We start from the raw sequence: 17,227 nt of genomic DNA on the forward strand, positions 1-17,227 counted from the left end.
TTTATAAAATCTTTTATAATTTTCATCTTTACAGTCATATTCCATCCCTTCTTTGTATTAACCCTTATTTTTGTACATATATAAGTTTTTCTTTCTTTAAAATTTTGGGAGGCACTTTCTTCTAACAGACCAAAATACGCCCAAAATCTAGTGTGTGGTACTGATCTATGCACCAGCCTGATCATATTTGATCATATTCTGTTTTTTGTTTTGTTTTGTTTTTATTTTTCTTTTTTCTTTCTTTCCCTTTCTTTTCCCCTAGTTTCAGGTCTTTTCTGATTTGTTTAGTGTATATTTTCTGGGGACATTGTTACCCTGTTAGCATTTTGTTCTCTCATTCATCTGTTCTCCTCTGGACAAAATGACAAGACGGAAAAAATCACCTCAACAAAAAGAACAAGAGGCAGTACCGACTGCCAGGGACCCAAACGATATGGACATTAGTAAGATGTCAGAACTAGAGTTCAGAATGATGATTTTAAAGATACTAGCTGGGCTTGAAAAAAGCATGGAAGTTATTAGAGAAACCCTTTCTGGAGAAATAAATGAACTATATCTAACCGAGTCAAAATCAAAAAGGCTATTAATGAGGTGCAATAAAAAATGGAGGCTCTAACTGCTAGGATAAATGAGGCAGAAGAGAGAATTAGTGATATAGAAGACCAAATGATGGAAAATAATGCAGCTGAGAGAAAGAGAGATAAACAACTACTGGATCACGAGGGCAGAATTCGAGAGATAAGTGATACCATAAGATGAAACAACATTAGGATAATTGGGATCCCAGAAGAAGAAGAAAGAGAGAGAGGGGCAGAAGGTATATTGGAGCAAATTATAGCAGAGAACTTCCCTAATTTGGGGAAGGAAACAGGCATCAAAATCCAGGAGGCACAGAGAACCCCTCTCAAAATCAATAAAAATAGGTCAACACCCTGACATCTAATAGTAAAGCTTAGGAGTCTCATAGACAAAGAGAAAATCCTGAAAGCAGCTCGGGAGAAGAGATCTGTAACCTACAATGGTAGAAACATTAGATTAGCAACAGACCTATCCACAGAGACCTGGCAGGCCAGAAAGGACTGGCATGATATATTCAGAGCACTAAATGAGAAAAACATGCAGCCAAGAATACTCTATCCAGCTAGGCTGTTATTGAAAATAGAAGAAGAGATAAAAAGCTTCCAGGACAAACAAAAACGAAAGGAATTTGCAAACACAAAACCAGCCCTACCAGAAATATTGAAAGGGGTCCTCTAAGCAAACAGAGAGCCTAAAAGTAACATAGACCAGAAAGGAACACAGACAATATACAGTAACAGTCACCTTACAGGCAATACAATGGCACTAAATTCCTATCTTTCAATAGTTACCCTGAGTGTAAATGGGCTAAATGCCCCAATCAAAAGACACAGGGTATCAGATTGGATAAAAAAATAAGACCCATCGATATGCTGTCTGCAAGAGACTAATTTTAGACCCAAAGACACCCCCAGATTGAAAGTGAGGGGGTGAAAAACCATTTACCATGCTAATGGACACCAAAAGAAAGCTGGGGTGGCAATCCTTCTATCAGACAAATTAGATTTTAAACCAAAGACTGTAATAAGAGATGAGGAAGGACACTATATCCTACTTAAAGGGTCTATCCAACAAGAAGATCTAACAATTGTAAATATCTATGCCCCTAACGTGGGAGCAGCCAATTATATAAGGCAATTAATAACAAAATCAAAGAAACACATCGACAACAATACAGTAATAGTGGGGGACTTCAACACCCCCCGTCACTGAAATGGACAGATCATCTAAGCAAAAGATCAACAAGGAAATGAAGACTTTAAATGACACACTGGACCAAACGGACTTCACAGATATATTCAGAACATTCCATCCCAAAGCAACGGAATACACATTCTTCTCTAGTGCCCATGGAACATTCTCCAGAATAGATCACATCCTAGGTCACAAATCAGGTCTCAACCGGTACCAAAAGATTGGGATCATTCCCTGCATATTTTCAGACCACAATGCTTTGAAACTAGAACTCAATCACAAGAGGAAAGTCGGAAAGAACTCAAATACATGGAGGCTAAAAGAGCATCCTACTAAAGAATGAATGGGTCAACCAGGAAATTAAAGAAGAATTAAAAAAATTCACGGAAACAAATGAAAATGAAAACACAACTGTTCAGAGTCTTTGGGATGCAGCAAAGGCAGTCCTAAGAGGAAAGTATATAGCAATACAAGCCTTTCTCAAGAAACAAGAAAGGTCTCAAGTACACAACCTAACCCTACACCTAAAGGAGCTGGAGAAAGAACAGCAAATAAAGCCTAAACCCAGCAGGAGAAGAGAAATAATAAAGATCAGAGCAGAAATCAATGAACCAAAAGAACAGTAGAACAGATCAATGATTGTTGACTAGGAGCTGGTTCTTTGAAAGAATTAACAAGATTGATAAACCCCTGGCCAGACTTATCAAAAAGAAAAGAGAAATGACCCAAATAAATAAAATCATGAATGAAAGAGGAGAGATTACAACCAACACCAAAAAAATACAAACAATTATAAGAACATATTATGAGCAACTACATGCCAGCAAATTAGATAATCTGGAAGAAATGGATGCATTCCTAGAGATGTATCAACTACCAAAACGGAACCGGGAAGAAATAGAAAACCTGAACAGACCTATAACCACTAAGGAAATTGAAGCAGTCATCAAAAATCTCCCAACAAACAAAAGCCCAGGGCCAGATGGCTTCCCAGGGGAATTCTACCAAACATTTCAAGAAGAATTAATACCTATTCTTCTGAAACTGTTCCAAAACATAGAAATGGAAGGAAAACTTCCAAACTCGTTTTATGAGGCCACCATTACCTTGATCCCAAAACCAAAGACCCCATCAAAAAGGAGAATTATAGACCAATATCCTTGATGAACATGGATGCAAAAATTCTCACCAAAATACTAGCCAATAAGATACAACAGTACATTAAAAGGATTACTCACCATGACCAAATGGGATTTATCCCTGGGCTGCAAGGTTGGTTCAACATCCGCAAATCAATGTGATACAATACATTAACAAAAGAAAGAACAAGAACCATATGATCTTCTCAATAGATGCAGAAAAAGCATTTGACAAAGTACAGCATCCTTTCTTGATCAAAACTCTTCAGAGTATAGGGATAGAGGGTACATAACCTCAATATCATAAAAGCCATCTATGAAAAACCCACAGCAAGTATCATTCTCAATGGGGAAAAACTGAGAGCTTTCCCCCTAAAGTCAGGAACACGGCAGGGATGTCCACTATCACCACTGCTATTCAACATAGTATTGGAAGTCCTAGCCACAGCAATCAGACAACAAAAAGAAATAAAAGGCATCCAAATTGGCAAAGAAGAAGTCAAACTCTCACTCTTTGCAGATGATACTTTATGTGGAAAACCCAAAAGACTCCACCCCAAAACTGCTAGAAATCATACAGGAACTCAGTAAAGTGGCAGGATATAAAATCAATGCACAGAAATCAGTGGCATTCCTATACACCAACAACAAGACAGAAGAAAGAGAAATTAAGGAGTCGATCCCATTTACAATTGCACCCAAAACCATAAGATACCTAGGAACAGATCTAACCAAAGAGGCAAAGAATCTGTCCTCAGAAAACTATAAAATACTCATGAAAGAAATGGAGGAAGACACAAAGAAATGGAAAAACATTCCATGCTCATGGATTGGAAGAACAAATATTGTGAAGATGTCAATGCTACCTAGAGGAATCTACATATTTAATGCAATCCCTATCAAAATACCATCCACTTTTTTCAAAGAAATGAAACAAATAATCCTAAAATTCGTATGGAACCAGAAAAGACCCCGAATAGCCAGAAGAATGTTGAAAAAGAAAAGCAAAGCTGGCAGCATCACAATTCCAGACTTCAAGCTCTATTACAAAGCTGTCATCATCAAGACAGTATGGTACTGGCACAAAAACAGACACATAGATCGATGGAACAGAATAGAGAGCCCAGAAATGGACCCTTAACTCTATGGTCAACTAATCTTCGACAAAGCAGGAAAGAATGTCCAGTGGAAAAAAGACAGTCTCTTCAACAAATGGTGTTGGGAAAATTGGACAGCCACATGCAAAAGAATGAAACTGGACCATTTCCTTACACCACACACAAAAATAAGACTCAAAATGGTTGAAAGAACTAAATGTGAGACAGGAGTCCATCAAAATCCTAATGGAGAACACAGGCAGCAACCTCTTCAACCTCAGCCACAGCAACTTCTTCCTAGAAACATTGCCGAAGGCAAGGGAAGCAAGGGCAACAATGAATTATTGGGACTTCATCAAGATAAAAAGCTTTTGCACAGCAATAGAAACAGTCAACAAAACCAAAAGACAACCGACAGAATGGGAGAAGATATTTGCAAATGACATATCAGATAAAGGGCTAGTATCCAAAATCTATAAAGAACTTCTTAAACTCAACACCCAAAGAACAAATGATCCAATCAAGAAGTGGGCAGAAGACATGAACAGACATTTTCCCAAAGAAGACATCCAAATGGCCAACACAGGAAAAAAGTGCTCAGCATCACTCGGCATCAGGGAAATCCAAATCAAAACCTCAATGAGATATCACCTCACACCAGTCAGAATGGCTAAAATTAACAAGTCAGGAAATGACAGATGCTGGCAGGGATGCGGAGAAAGGGGAACCCTCCTACACTGTTGGTGGGAATGCAAGCTGGTGCAGCCACTCTGGAAAACAGTATGGCGGTTTCTCAAGAAGTTGAAAATAAAGCTACCGTATGATCCAGCAATTGCACTACTGGGTATTTATTTATTTTTTAACATATAATGTTAAGGCATCCAAATCGGCAAAGAAGTCAAACTCTCACTCTTTGCCCCAAAGATACAAATTTAGTGAGCTGAAGGGGTACGTGCACCCTGATGTTTATAGCAGCAATATCCACAGTAGCCAATCTGTGGAAAGAGCCAAGATGTCCATTGACTGATGAACGGATAAAAAAGATGTGGTATATATATATACAATGGAATATTATGCAGCCATCAAAAGGAATGAAACCTTGCCATTTGCAACAACGTGGCTGGAACTAGAGGGTATTATGCTGAGCGAAGTAAGTCAATCAGAGAAAGACATGTATCATATGACCTCACTGATATGAGGAATTCTTAATCTCAGGAAACAAACTGAGGGTTGCTGGAGTGGTGGGGGGTTGAAGGGATGGGGTGGCTGGGTGATAGACATTGGGGAGGGTATGTGCTATGGTGAGCGCTGTGAATTGTGTAAGACTGTTGAATCACAGACCTGTACCTCTGAAGTAAATAATACATTATATGTTAAAAAAAAAAAGAAGCAGCAGCAGCTAGCAGGAGAGGAAGAATGAAGAGGGGGAAATCAGAGGGGGACATGAACCATGAGAGACTATGGACTCTGAAAAACAAATAGGGTTCTAGAGAGGAGGGGCGTGGGGATGGGTTAGCCTGGGGATGGGTAGTAAGGAGGGCATGTTCTGCATGGAGCACTGGGTGTTATACACAAACAATGAATCATGGAACACTACATCAAAAACTAATGATGTAGTGTATGGTGATTAACATAATTAAAAAATCTAAATCTTGATATAAATATGACTAAAGCAATACAACACTGGAAACCCAGCAAGTGCTTATGAAACACTTGCTTTATTAAGAAATGTCTGAAGAGGAAATTATACAGTGGGCACCCTGGAGGTCACCAATTATTTAAAATCAGGAAGATGGGAAGCGGAGTTAAGATGGCAGAGTGGAGGACCCTGGGCTTGCCTTGTCCCTTGAACACAGCTAGATAAACATCAAATCATTCTGAACAGCCAAGAAATTGATTTGAGGACTGAGAGAACAAAACTGCACATCTACAAGTAGAAAAATGACCACTTTGTGGAAGGTAGGGGCTGCGGAGAGTGGATTAATGGGAGAAAAGAACTGCGGGTGCTGTGGAGGGGAGGGAGCCCTGATTGCAGAGAGAGAGAGAAAGAGAGAGGGAGGAGAAGAGTGAAGCAGCATGTAGGGGTCTACATAAGAAAAACTCTTCCTCAAAACTACTAACTGGGAAAAGGAGAAGCGTGGATTCCTGCAGATTACTATAAGCAGCACAGTGCAAAGTCTGATGTTTTAGAAGTCTGTGCTACTGAGGTCATGCCTGGTGGGCTTAGTGGTACTCCTACTGGGAAGGAAGGCAGAGACCCTGGAGCAGGCAGCATGGTCTGAGGATCCTCTAGGTCATATGGGGAGAAACAGTTTCCCTTTTTGGAGTGCATCTGGGAGTGGTGAAATGGCTTTTCTAGGGACAGAACTGGTGGTGCCAATGTGCTGCCCCGTTCCCTAACATAGGAAGAGAGACACCAGCTGAGGGCAGCAAGCCTTGGTGCCAGCTTTTTGCTACACTTTACCATAGACTCCAAACAATCGCACTGTCAAGCAACCACTTTTCTGGGACAAACTGGCAAATGGCAAAAGCATGGCAAGACCCTCCCCAAGAGGATCAGTGTGGGTCCATAAAATTTGGAGTTTTGAAACTCAGCCACATTCCTGAGATAAAACACAAGAGTGCTGTGCCACTTGACAGGCAGACAGCTCCAACACAGACAGGGTGAAGGCAGGGATCTAACAGAAGCTGGGGGCACAAGATGAGTGATTGTTTGCTCTTCTGTGAGGGCTTCCAGAAGAGTGGCAGGCTTGAGCTCACTATGCTGGGGATGAGAGAGCAGGGTGATGCCATTCCTCCCTCCCCCTCCATCAGCACTGACTGACCTCAGGGAGCAACACAGCACCCCCTCAGTGGAGACCACCAAGCCCTGAGCCCCTGTGCCCTGCAGGTGCATCTCCACTAGGGCAAGTCAGCCTGAGAATCAGTGTAGCAGGTCCCTCCCCTAGAAAAACCAGCACAAACCCCTCACATGCACCAAGTCTACTGATCATAGAGTGCTGCAAAGCTTCGTTCTAGGGGAAATAGTATCTAGCTGCTGCTTCTTTTTTGGATCTAGTTTCTTTTAACAAGCAGACCAAGACACACCTAGTTAAAACTTGTCACACGGTGGACAAGGTCCAAACACCCCCCACTGCAGGCAAGGAAAAACTCTGCAGAGGACTGACATGAGGGTAAGAGCATCAAAACACAACAGAGTGATATAGGATCCCCCCACCTTTTTTTGGACCTCTTAATATAGCCATTACTCTCAGAAGCAGGAGTATGACAGGCTTTCCTAACAATCATACAAAAAAACCAGTAACCTAAACAAAATGACAAGATTGAGGGATTCACCCCAAAAGAAAGAACTAACAGCCAGGGATTTAATCAATACAGATATAAGTAAGCTGTGTGAAACTTGTAAGGATAGTAGCTGGGCTTAAAAAACACATAGAAGACACTAGAAAATTCCTTACTGCAGAAATAAAAGAACTAAAAACTAGTCAGGCCAAAATTTGACTGGATGCCTTGACTATGAGGATGGACAAAGCAGAGGAACGAATCAGTGATATAAAAGATAAAATTATGGAAAATAATGAAGCTGAAAAGAAGAGGGAAAGAAAGGTATTGGATCACAAATATAGACTTAGGGAACTCAGTGACTCCTTAAAGCTTAATAATATTCATATCATAGCAGTCCCAGAAGAAGAGAGAGAAAAGAGTGCAGAAGGTGTATTTGAGCAAATTGTAGCTGAAAACTTCCCTAAGCTGGGAAGGAAACAGACACTGAAATCTAAGAAGCACAGAGAACTCCCATTAAATTCAACAAAAGCCAGCCATCACCAAGACATATCATAGTCAAATTCATAAAATAGACAAGGAAAGAATCCTGAAAGCAGTAATGGAAAAAAAATCTTAACCTACAAGGGAAGATGGATAAGGTTTGCAGCAGATCTGTCCACAGAAACTTGGCAGGCCAGAAGACAATGACAGGATATATTCAATGTGCTGAATGGGAAAAATATGCAGCCAACTCCAGCAAGGTTGTCTCTCATTCAGAATAGAAAGAGAGATAAAGAGTTTCCCAGAAAAAACCCCAAGAGTTCATGACCACTAAACCAGCCCTGCAAGAATATTAAAGGGGACTCTCTGAGTGGAGAAAAAAAGGATCAAAAACAACGAAGACTAGGAAGGAAAGAAAACACCAGAAACACCAACTTTACAGGTAGCACAATGGCAGTAAATTCATATCAATCATCACTCTGAATGTAAATGGACCATATGCTCCAATCAAAAGACACAGGACATCAGAATGGATTAAAAAACAAGACCTGTCTATATGCTGCCTATAAAAGACTCATTTTAGACCTAAAGACACCTGTCGGTAGAAAGTGAGAGGATGGAGAACCATCTAACATATCTAAAGAAAACCGGAGTAGCCATACTTAAATTAGTCAAACTAGATTTTAAACCAGACTGTAACACGAGATGAAGAAGGGCACTATGTCATAATTAAGGGGTGTATCCAACAAGAAGATCTAACAATTATAAATATTTATGCCCCCACCTTGGGAGCACCCAAATATATAAAGCAATTAATAACAAACATAAAGAAACTCATTGATAGTAATACAATAATAGTAGAGGGCTTTAACGCCCCACTTACTGCAATGGACAGATCACCTAAGCAGAAAATCAACAAGGAAACAATGGCTTTGAATGACCCACTGGACCAGGTGGACTTAACAGATATATTCAGAACATTTCATCCTCAGACAGCAGAAGACACATTCTTTTTGAGTGCACATGTAACATTCTCCAGAATAGATCACATACTGGGTCACAAATCAGCCTTCAACAAGTACAAAAAGATCAAGGTCATACCATGCATATTTTCAGACCACAATACTACGAAATTTGAAGTTAACCACAAGAAAAAATATGGAAAGATCACAAATACATGGAGATTAAAGAACATCCTACTAAAGAATAAATGGGTTAACCAGGAAATTGAGAAATAAAAAAATAGATGTAAGCAAATGAAAATGAAAACATGACAGTCCAAAACCTTTGGGATGCAGCAAAAGCGGTCCTAAAAGGGATGTATATTGCAATACCGGTCTACCTCAAGAACCAAGAAAAGTCTCAAATAAACAACCTAACCTTATACCTCAAGGAGGGAGAAAAGGAGCAGCAAATCTAAGGTCAGTAGAAGAAGAGAAATAATTAAGATTAGAGCAGAAATAAATGATACAGAAACAAAACAAAACAAAAAACCAGTAGAACAGATCAACAAAACTAAGAGCTGGTTCTTTGAAAGAATTAATACAATTTATAAACCCCCTAGCCAGACTTATCAAAAGGAAAAGAGAAAGGACCTAAATAAATAATGAAAGAGGACAGATCACAACCAACACCACAGAACTACAAATAATTATAAGAGAATATTATGAAAAATTATATGCCAACAAACTGGGCAATCTGGAAGAAATGGATAAATTCCTAGAAATATATAAACTACCAAAACTAAAACAGGAAGAAATAAAAAATTTGAACAGACCCATACCAGTAAAGAAATTAAATCAGTAATAAAAAATCTCCTAACAAACCAAAGTCCAGGACCAGGTGGTTTCCCAGAATTCTATCAGACATTTAAAGAAGAGTTAATACCTATTCTTCCCAATTAATAGAAATGGAAGGAAAACTCCAAACTTCTTCCATGAGGCCAGCATTACCCTGTTCTAAAACCAAAGACCCCACTAAACAGGAGAATTACAGGCCAATATCCCTGATGAACATGGATGCAAAAATTATCAATAAGATACTAGCAAACTGAATCCAACAGTACATTAAAAGAATTATTCACCACAATCAAGTGGGATTTATTCCTGGGCTACAGGGGTGGTTCAATATTTGCAAATCAATCAATGTGATACACCACATAAAAGAAAGGATAAGAACCATATGATCCTCTCAATAGATGTAGCAAAAGCATTTGACAAAATACAGCATCTTTTTTTTTTTTTTTTAATTTTATTATGTTAGTCACCATACATCACTGGTTTTTGATGTGGTGATCCATGATCCATTGTTTTCGTATGACACCCAGTGCTCCATGCAGTATGTGCCCTCCTTAATACCCATCACCGGGCTAACCCATCCCCTCTCCCATCTAAAACCCTGTTTGTTTCTCAGAGTCCATAGTCTCTCATGGTTCATCTCTCCCTCCAATTCCCCCCCCCTTTTTTTCCCTTCCTTCTCCTAATGTCCTCCATGCTATTCCTTATGTTCCACAAATAAGTGAAGCCATATGATAATTGACTTTCTCTGCTTGACTTATTTCACTTAGCATAATCTCCTCCAGTCCCATCCATGTTGATGTAAAAGTTGGGTATTCATCCTTTCTGATGGCTGAGTAATATTCCATTGTATATATGGACAACATCTTCTTTATCCATTCATCTGTTGAAGGGCATCTCGGCTCCTTCCACAGTTTGGCTATTGCGGACATTGCTGCTATGAACATTGGCACATATATATATATATATTCAGAACATTTCATCCTCAAACAGCAGAAGACACATTCTTTTGAGTGCACATGTAACATTCAAAGACACATCTGTGTCTTTGGGGCAAATACCCAGTAGTGCAATTGCTGGGTCATAGGGTAGCTCTATTTTAAAATTTTTGAGGAACCTCCACACTGTTTTCCAAAGTGGCTGCACCAACTTGCATCCCCACCAACAGTGTAAGAGGGTTCCCCTTTCTCCACAACCTCTTCAACATTTGTTGTTTCTTGCCTTGTCCATTTTTGCCATTCTAACTGGTGTAAGGTGGTATCTCAGTGTGGTTTTGATTTGGATTTCCCTGATGGCTAATGATGATGAACATTTTTCCATGTGTCTGTTGGCCGTTTGTATGTCTTTTTCAGAGAAGTGTCTTTTCATATCTTCTGCCCACTTTTTGACTTCATTATTTGTTTTTTGGGTGTTGAGTTTGAGAAGTTCTTTATAGATCTTGAATACCAGCCCTTTATCTGTAGTGTCATTTGCAAATATATTCTCCCATTCTGTGGGTTGCCTCTTTGTTGACTGTTTCTTTTGCTATGCAGAAACTTTTTATCTTGATGAAGTCCCAAGAGTTCATTTTTGCTTTTGTTTCACTAGCTTTTGGAGATGTATCTTGAAAGAAGTTGCTGTGGACGATGTCAAAGAGGTTACTGCCTATGTTCTCCTCTAGGATTTTGATGGATTCCTGTCTCACATTGAGGTCTTTCATCCACTTTGAGTTTATCTTTGTGAATGGTGTTAGAGAATGGTCGAGTTTCATTCTGCATGTGGCTGTCCAATTTTCCCAGCACCATTTATTGAAGAGACTGTCTTTTTTCCATTGCATGTTTTTTCCTGCTTTGTCAAAGATTATTTGACCATAGAGTTGAGGGTCCATATCTGGGTTCTCTATTCTGTTCCATTGGTCTATATGTCTGTTTTTGCGCCAGTACCATGCTGTCTTGGTGATCACAGCTTTGTAATATAGATTGAAATCGGGCAATGTGATGCCCCCAGCTTTGTTTTTCTTTTTCAACATTTCCTTGGTGATTCGGGGTCTTTTCTGATTCCATACAAATTTTAGGATTGTTCCAGCACTTTGAAAAATGTCATTGGAATTTTGATCGGGATGGCATCCTGAAGGTATAGATTGCTCTGGACAGCAGAGACATTTTAACAATGTTTATTCTTCTGATCCATGAGCATGGAATATTTTTCCATCTTTTTATGTCTTCTTCAATTTCTTCCATGAGTGTTCTGTAGTTCCTAGAGTATAGATCCTTTACCTCTTTGGTTAGGTTTATTCCAAGGTATCTTACGGTTTTTGGTGCTATTGTAAATGGAATCATTTCTCTAATTTCTCTTTCTACAGTTGCATTGTTAGTGTATAAGAAAGCAACCAATTTCTGTGCATTGATTTTGTATCCTGCCACATTACTGAATTGCTGTATGAGTTCTAGTAATTTGGGGGTGGAATCTTTTGGGTTTTCCACATAAAGTATCATGTCGTCTGCGAAAAGAGAGTTTGACTTCTTCTTTGCCAATTTGAATACCTTTTATTTCTGTTTGTTGTCTGATTGCTGTTGCTAGGACTTCTAGTACTATGTTGAACAACAGTGGCGAGAGTGGGCATCCTTGACGTGTTCCTGATCTTAAGGGAAATGCTCTCAGCTTTTCCCCATTGAGGATGATATTCACTGTGGGTTTTTCATAGATGGATTTTATGAACTTGAGGAATGTTCCCTCTATCCCTATACTCTGGAGAGTATTAATCAGGAAAGGATGTTGTATTTTGTCAAATGCTTTTTCTGCATCAATTGAAAGGACCATATGGTTCTTCTCCCTCCTATTAATGTGTTCTATCACATTGATCGATTTGCGAATGTTGAACCACCCCTGCATCCCGGGGATAAATCCCACTTGGTCGTGGTGGATGATCCTTTTAATGTATTGTTGGATCCTATTAGCTAGGATTTTGTTGAGGATTTTGGAATCCATATTCATCAGGGATATCGGTCTGGAATTCTTTTTCATGGGGTCTTTGCCTGGTTTGGGGATTAAGGTAATGCTGGCCTCATAGAATTGAGTCTGGAAGCTTTCCTTCTGTTTCTATTTTTTGAAACAGCTTCAGTAGAATAGGTATTATTTCTTCTTTGAATGTTTGGTAGAATTCCCCAGGGAATCCATCAGGCCCTGGACTCTTGTTTTTTGGGAGGTTTTTGATCATGGCTTCAATCTCGTTACTGGTTATTGGCCTATTCAGGTTGTCAATTTCTTCCTGTTTCAGTCTTGGCAGCTTATAGGTTTCCAGGAAGGCCTCCATTTCACCCAGATTGCTCAGTTTATTGGCATATAGTTGTTGATAATAATTTCTAATAATTGTTTCTATTTCCTTGGTGTTAGTCATGATCTTTCCCCTTTCATTCATAATTTTATTAATTTCGGTTCTTTCTCCTTCCTTTTGGATAAGTCTGGCCAGTGGTTTATTGATCTTATTAATTTTTTCAAAGAACCAACTTCTAGTTTCGTTGATCTGATCTACTGTGTTTCTGGTTTCTAATTCATTGAGTTCTGCTCTAATTTTAATTATTTCTTCTCTAATGCGTGGCTTAGGCATCGTTTGTTGCTTTTTCTCTAGTTCTTTAAGGTGTAGTTAGTTGGTGAATTCGGGATTTTTCTATTTTTTTGAGTGAGGCTTGGATGGCTATGTATTCCCCCCTTAGGACCGCCTTTGCAGTATCCCATAGGTTTTGGACTGATGTGTTTTCATTCTCATTGGTTTCCATGAAATGTTTAAGTTCTTCTTTGATTTCCTGGTTGACCCAAACATTCTTGAGCAGAGTGGTCTTTAGCTTCCAAGTGTTTGAATCGCTTCCAAATTTTTTCTTGTGATTGAGTTCCAGTTTTAGAGCATTGTGGTCTGATAATATGCAGGGAATAATCTCAATCTTTTGGTATCGGTTGAGACCTGATTTGTGACCCAGTATATGGTCTATTCTGGAGAAAGTTCCATGTGCACTCGAGAAGAATGAGTATTCTGTTGTTTCAGGGTGGAATGTTCTGTAAATATCTTTGAGGTCCACCTGGTCCAATGTATCATTCAAAGCTCTTGTTTCCTTGTTGATTTTCTGCTTAGATGATCTGTCCATTGCTGAGAGTGGAGTATTGAGGTCTCCTACAATTAACGTATTGTTATCAATATGACTCTTTATTTTGGTTAACAGTTGGCTTATGTAGATGGCTGCTCCCATGTTGGGGGCATAGATATTTACAATTGTTAGATCTTCTTGTTGGATAGACCCTTTAAGAATGATATAGTGTTCTTCTGTGTCTCTAACTGCAGACTTTAGTTTAACATCTGATTTGTCTGATATTAAGAATTGCTACCCCAGCTTTCTTCTGAGGTCTATTGGCATGGAAGATGGATCTCCATCCCTTCACTTTCAGTCTGGGTGTATATTTAGGTTCAAAATGAGTCTCTTGTAGACAGCATATGGATGGGTCCTGTCTTTTTATCCAATCTGTAACCCTGTGCTGTTTTATGGGAGCGTTTAGGCCATTCACGTTGAGAGTGATTACTGAGAGATATGAATTTATTGTCATCATGTTGCCTGTGAAGACGTTGTTTTTGAGTGATTACTGAGAGATATGAATTTATTGTCATCATGTTGCCTGTGAAGACGTTGTTTTTATAGACTGTCCCTGTAAACTGCTGTTGTATATCACTCTTGGGGTCTTTCTCCTTTTATAGAACCCCCCTTAATATTTCTTGCAGGGCCGGCTTAGTGGTCACAGATTCTTTCAGTTTCTGCCAGTCGTGGAAACTCTGCATCTCTCCATCCATTCTAAATGAAAGCCTTGCTGGATAAAATATTCTTGGCTGCATGTTCTTCTCATTTAGTACCCTGAATATGTCTTGCCAGGCCTTTCTGGCTTGCCAGGTCACTGTGGATAGGTCTGACGTTATTCTGATGTTCCTCCCTCTGTACGTAAGGAATCTCTTCCCCCTAACTGCCCTTAAGATAGTTTCCTTGGTTCTAAGATTTGTGAGTTTTACTATTACATGCCAGGGTGTTTGCCTGTTTTCCTTGATCTTAGGATGGGTCCTCTCTGCCTCTAGGACACAAATGTTTGTTTCATTCCCCAGATTAGGAAAGTTCTCAGCTATGATTTGCTCAAATACATCTTCTAGTCCTCTCTCTCTCTCCACTCCCTCCGGAATTCCAATTATTCTGACATTGGAACGCTTCATGGTGTCACTTATTTCTCTGATTCTATTTTCATGGATTCTGAGTTGTTTTCCCTGGCCTCCTCTTTTCCCTTTTTATTTATTATATTGTCTTCCAGGTCGCTTATTTGCTCTTCTGCCTCAGTTACCCTAGCTGTTAACAGCATCTTTTCTTGATAAAAACCCTCAACAAAGATAGGTGGAACATACCTCAACATCATAAAGACCATATACAAAAGACCCACAACTAATATCCTCCTCAATGTGGAAAAACTGAGAACTTTTCCTCTACTGTCAGGAAAAAGATAGGGCTGTCCACTCTCACCATTACTATTTAACATAGTACTGGAAATCTTAGCCTCAGCAATCAGACAACAAAAACAAAAGGCATCCAAGGGCACCACCCAGATGTGTCTGTTAAGCGTCTGTCTTCAGTTCAGGTCATGATCCCAGGGTCCTGGGATCAAGGCCCATGTCGTGCTCCCTGCTCAGCGGGGAGTCTGTTTCTCCCTCTCCCCTGCCCCTCCTCTCTGCTCATGCTCCCCCTCTTACTCTGCTGTCTCTCTCAAATAAATAAAAATTTATTAAAAAAAGAAAGAAAAGGCATCCAAATTGGCAAAATAGTCAAACTTTCATAATTTGCAGATGACGTGATACTCTATGTAGAAAACCTGACTCTACCAAAAAATTGCTAAAACTAATATATGAATTCAGCAAAGTTGCAGGATATAAAATCAATGTACAGAAATCTGCTGCATTTCCATACACCAATAATGAAGCAGCAAAAAAAGAAATCAAGGAAACAATCCCATTTACAACTGCACCAAAACCCATAAGATACCTAGGAATAAACCTAACCAAAGAAGTAAAAGATCTGTACTTTGAAAACTATAGAACACTTATGGAAGAAATTTAAGAATGACACAAAGAAATGGAAAAACATTCCATGCTCATGGATTGGAAGAACAACTACTGTTAAAATGTTTATACTACCCAAAGCAATCTACACATTCATTGCAAAATACCACCAGCATTTTTCAGAGCTAGAACAAACAATCCTAAAATTTGTATGGAACCACAAAAGAGCCCGAATAGCCAAAGCAATCTTGAAAAAGAAAAGCAAACCTGGAGGCATCACAATTCTGGACTTCAAGTCATATTACAGAGCTGTAGTAATCAAAACAGGATGGTCCCGGCACAAAAATAGACACATAAATCAATGGAACAGAACAGAAAACCCAGAAATGGACCCACAACTGTATGGTCAACTAATCTTTGACAGAGCAGGAAAGAATATCCAATCGAAAGAAGACAGTGTCTTCAACAAATGGTGTTGGGAAAACTGGACAGCCACATGCAGAAGAATGAAACTGGACTACTTTCTTACACCATACACAAGAATAAATTCAAAGGTCTAAATGTGAGACAGGAAGCCATCAAAATCCTAGAGGACTACACAGGCAGCAATCTCTTTGACCTTGACCTAGCAAATTCTTACTAGACACATCTCTCTCTGGTGGCAAGGGAACAAAAGCAAAAATGGACTATTGGGACTTCATCAAGATAAAAAGCTTCTGCACAGTGAAGGAAATGATCAACAAACCTAAAAGGCAGCCTACAGAATGGGAGAAGATATTTGCAAATGACATCTGATGAAGGGTTAGTATCCAAAATCTATAAGGAAATTATCAAACTCAACACCCAAAAAACAAACAATCCAGTTAAGAAATGGGTAGAGACATTAACAGGCATTTTTCCAAAGAAAATACAGATGGCTAACAGGCACATGAAAAGAGGCTCAACATCACTCATCATCAGGAAAATACAAATCAAAACCACAATGAGATATCACCTCATATCAGGCAGAATGGCTAAAACTAACAATGCAGGGAACAACATTTGCTGGCAAGGATGCAGAGAAAGGGGAACCCTCCTACACTGTTGGTGGGAATGCAAGCTGGTGCAGCCACTCTGCAAAACAGTATGGAGGTTCCTCAAAAAGTTAAAAGTAGAGCTACCTTAGGATCCAGCAATTGTACTAGTAAGTATTTACCCGAAGGATATAAAAATATAGATTTGAAGGGGGTACATGCACTCTGATGTTTATAGCACCGTTATCAACAACAGCCAAACTGTGGAGAGAGCCCAAATGTCCACTGACTGATGAATGGATAAAGATGTGATACATATTTACAATAGAATATTACTCAGCCATCAAAAGAATGAAATCTTGCCATTTGCAATGACGTGGATGGAGGTAGAGTGTATTAATGCTAACTGAAATAAGTCAGTCAGAGAAAGACAAATATATGATTTCACTCATATGTGGAATTTAAGAAACCAAACAGATGAGCATAGGGGAAGGGGAAAAATGAGTGAGGGAAGCAAACTTTAAGAGACTCTTAACCATAGAGAACAAACTGATGGTTGGAGAGAGGTGGGCAGGGGATGGGATAAATG

General features: G+C 39.3%; 1 protein-coding gene across 2 annotated transcripts in view; it reads right to left on the reverse strand.

Moving 5' to 3' along the window:
• Positions 1-17,227, reverse strand: part of RNF17 (ring finger protein 17) — a 154,422-nt gene that overhangs the window by 11,390 nt on the left and 125,805 nt on the right. The window lies entirely within an intron of this gene.

The sequence above is a fragment of the Mirounga angustirostris genome, unplaced genomic scaffold, assembly GCF_029215605.1.
Source record: "Mirounga angustirostris isolate CCGP_5_RB_7025 unplaced genomic scaffold, mMirAng1.0.hap1 SCAF_3, whole genome shotgun sequence".
NCBI classification, from domain to species: domain Eukaryota; kingdom Metazoa; phylum Chordata; class Mammalia; order Carnivora; family Phocidae; genus Mirounga; species Mirounga angustirostris.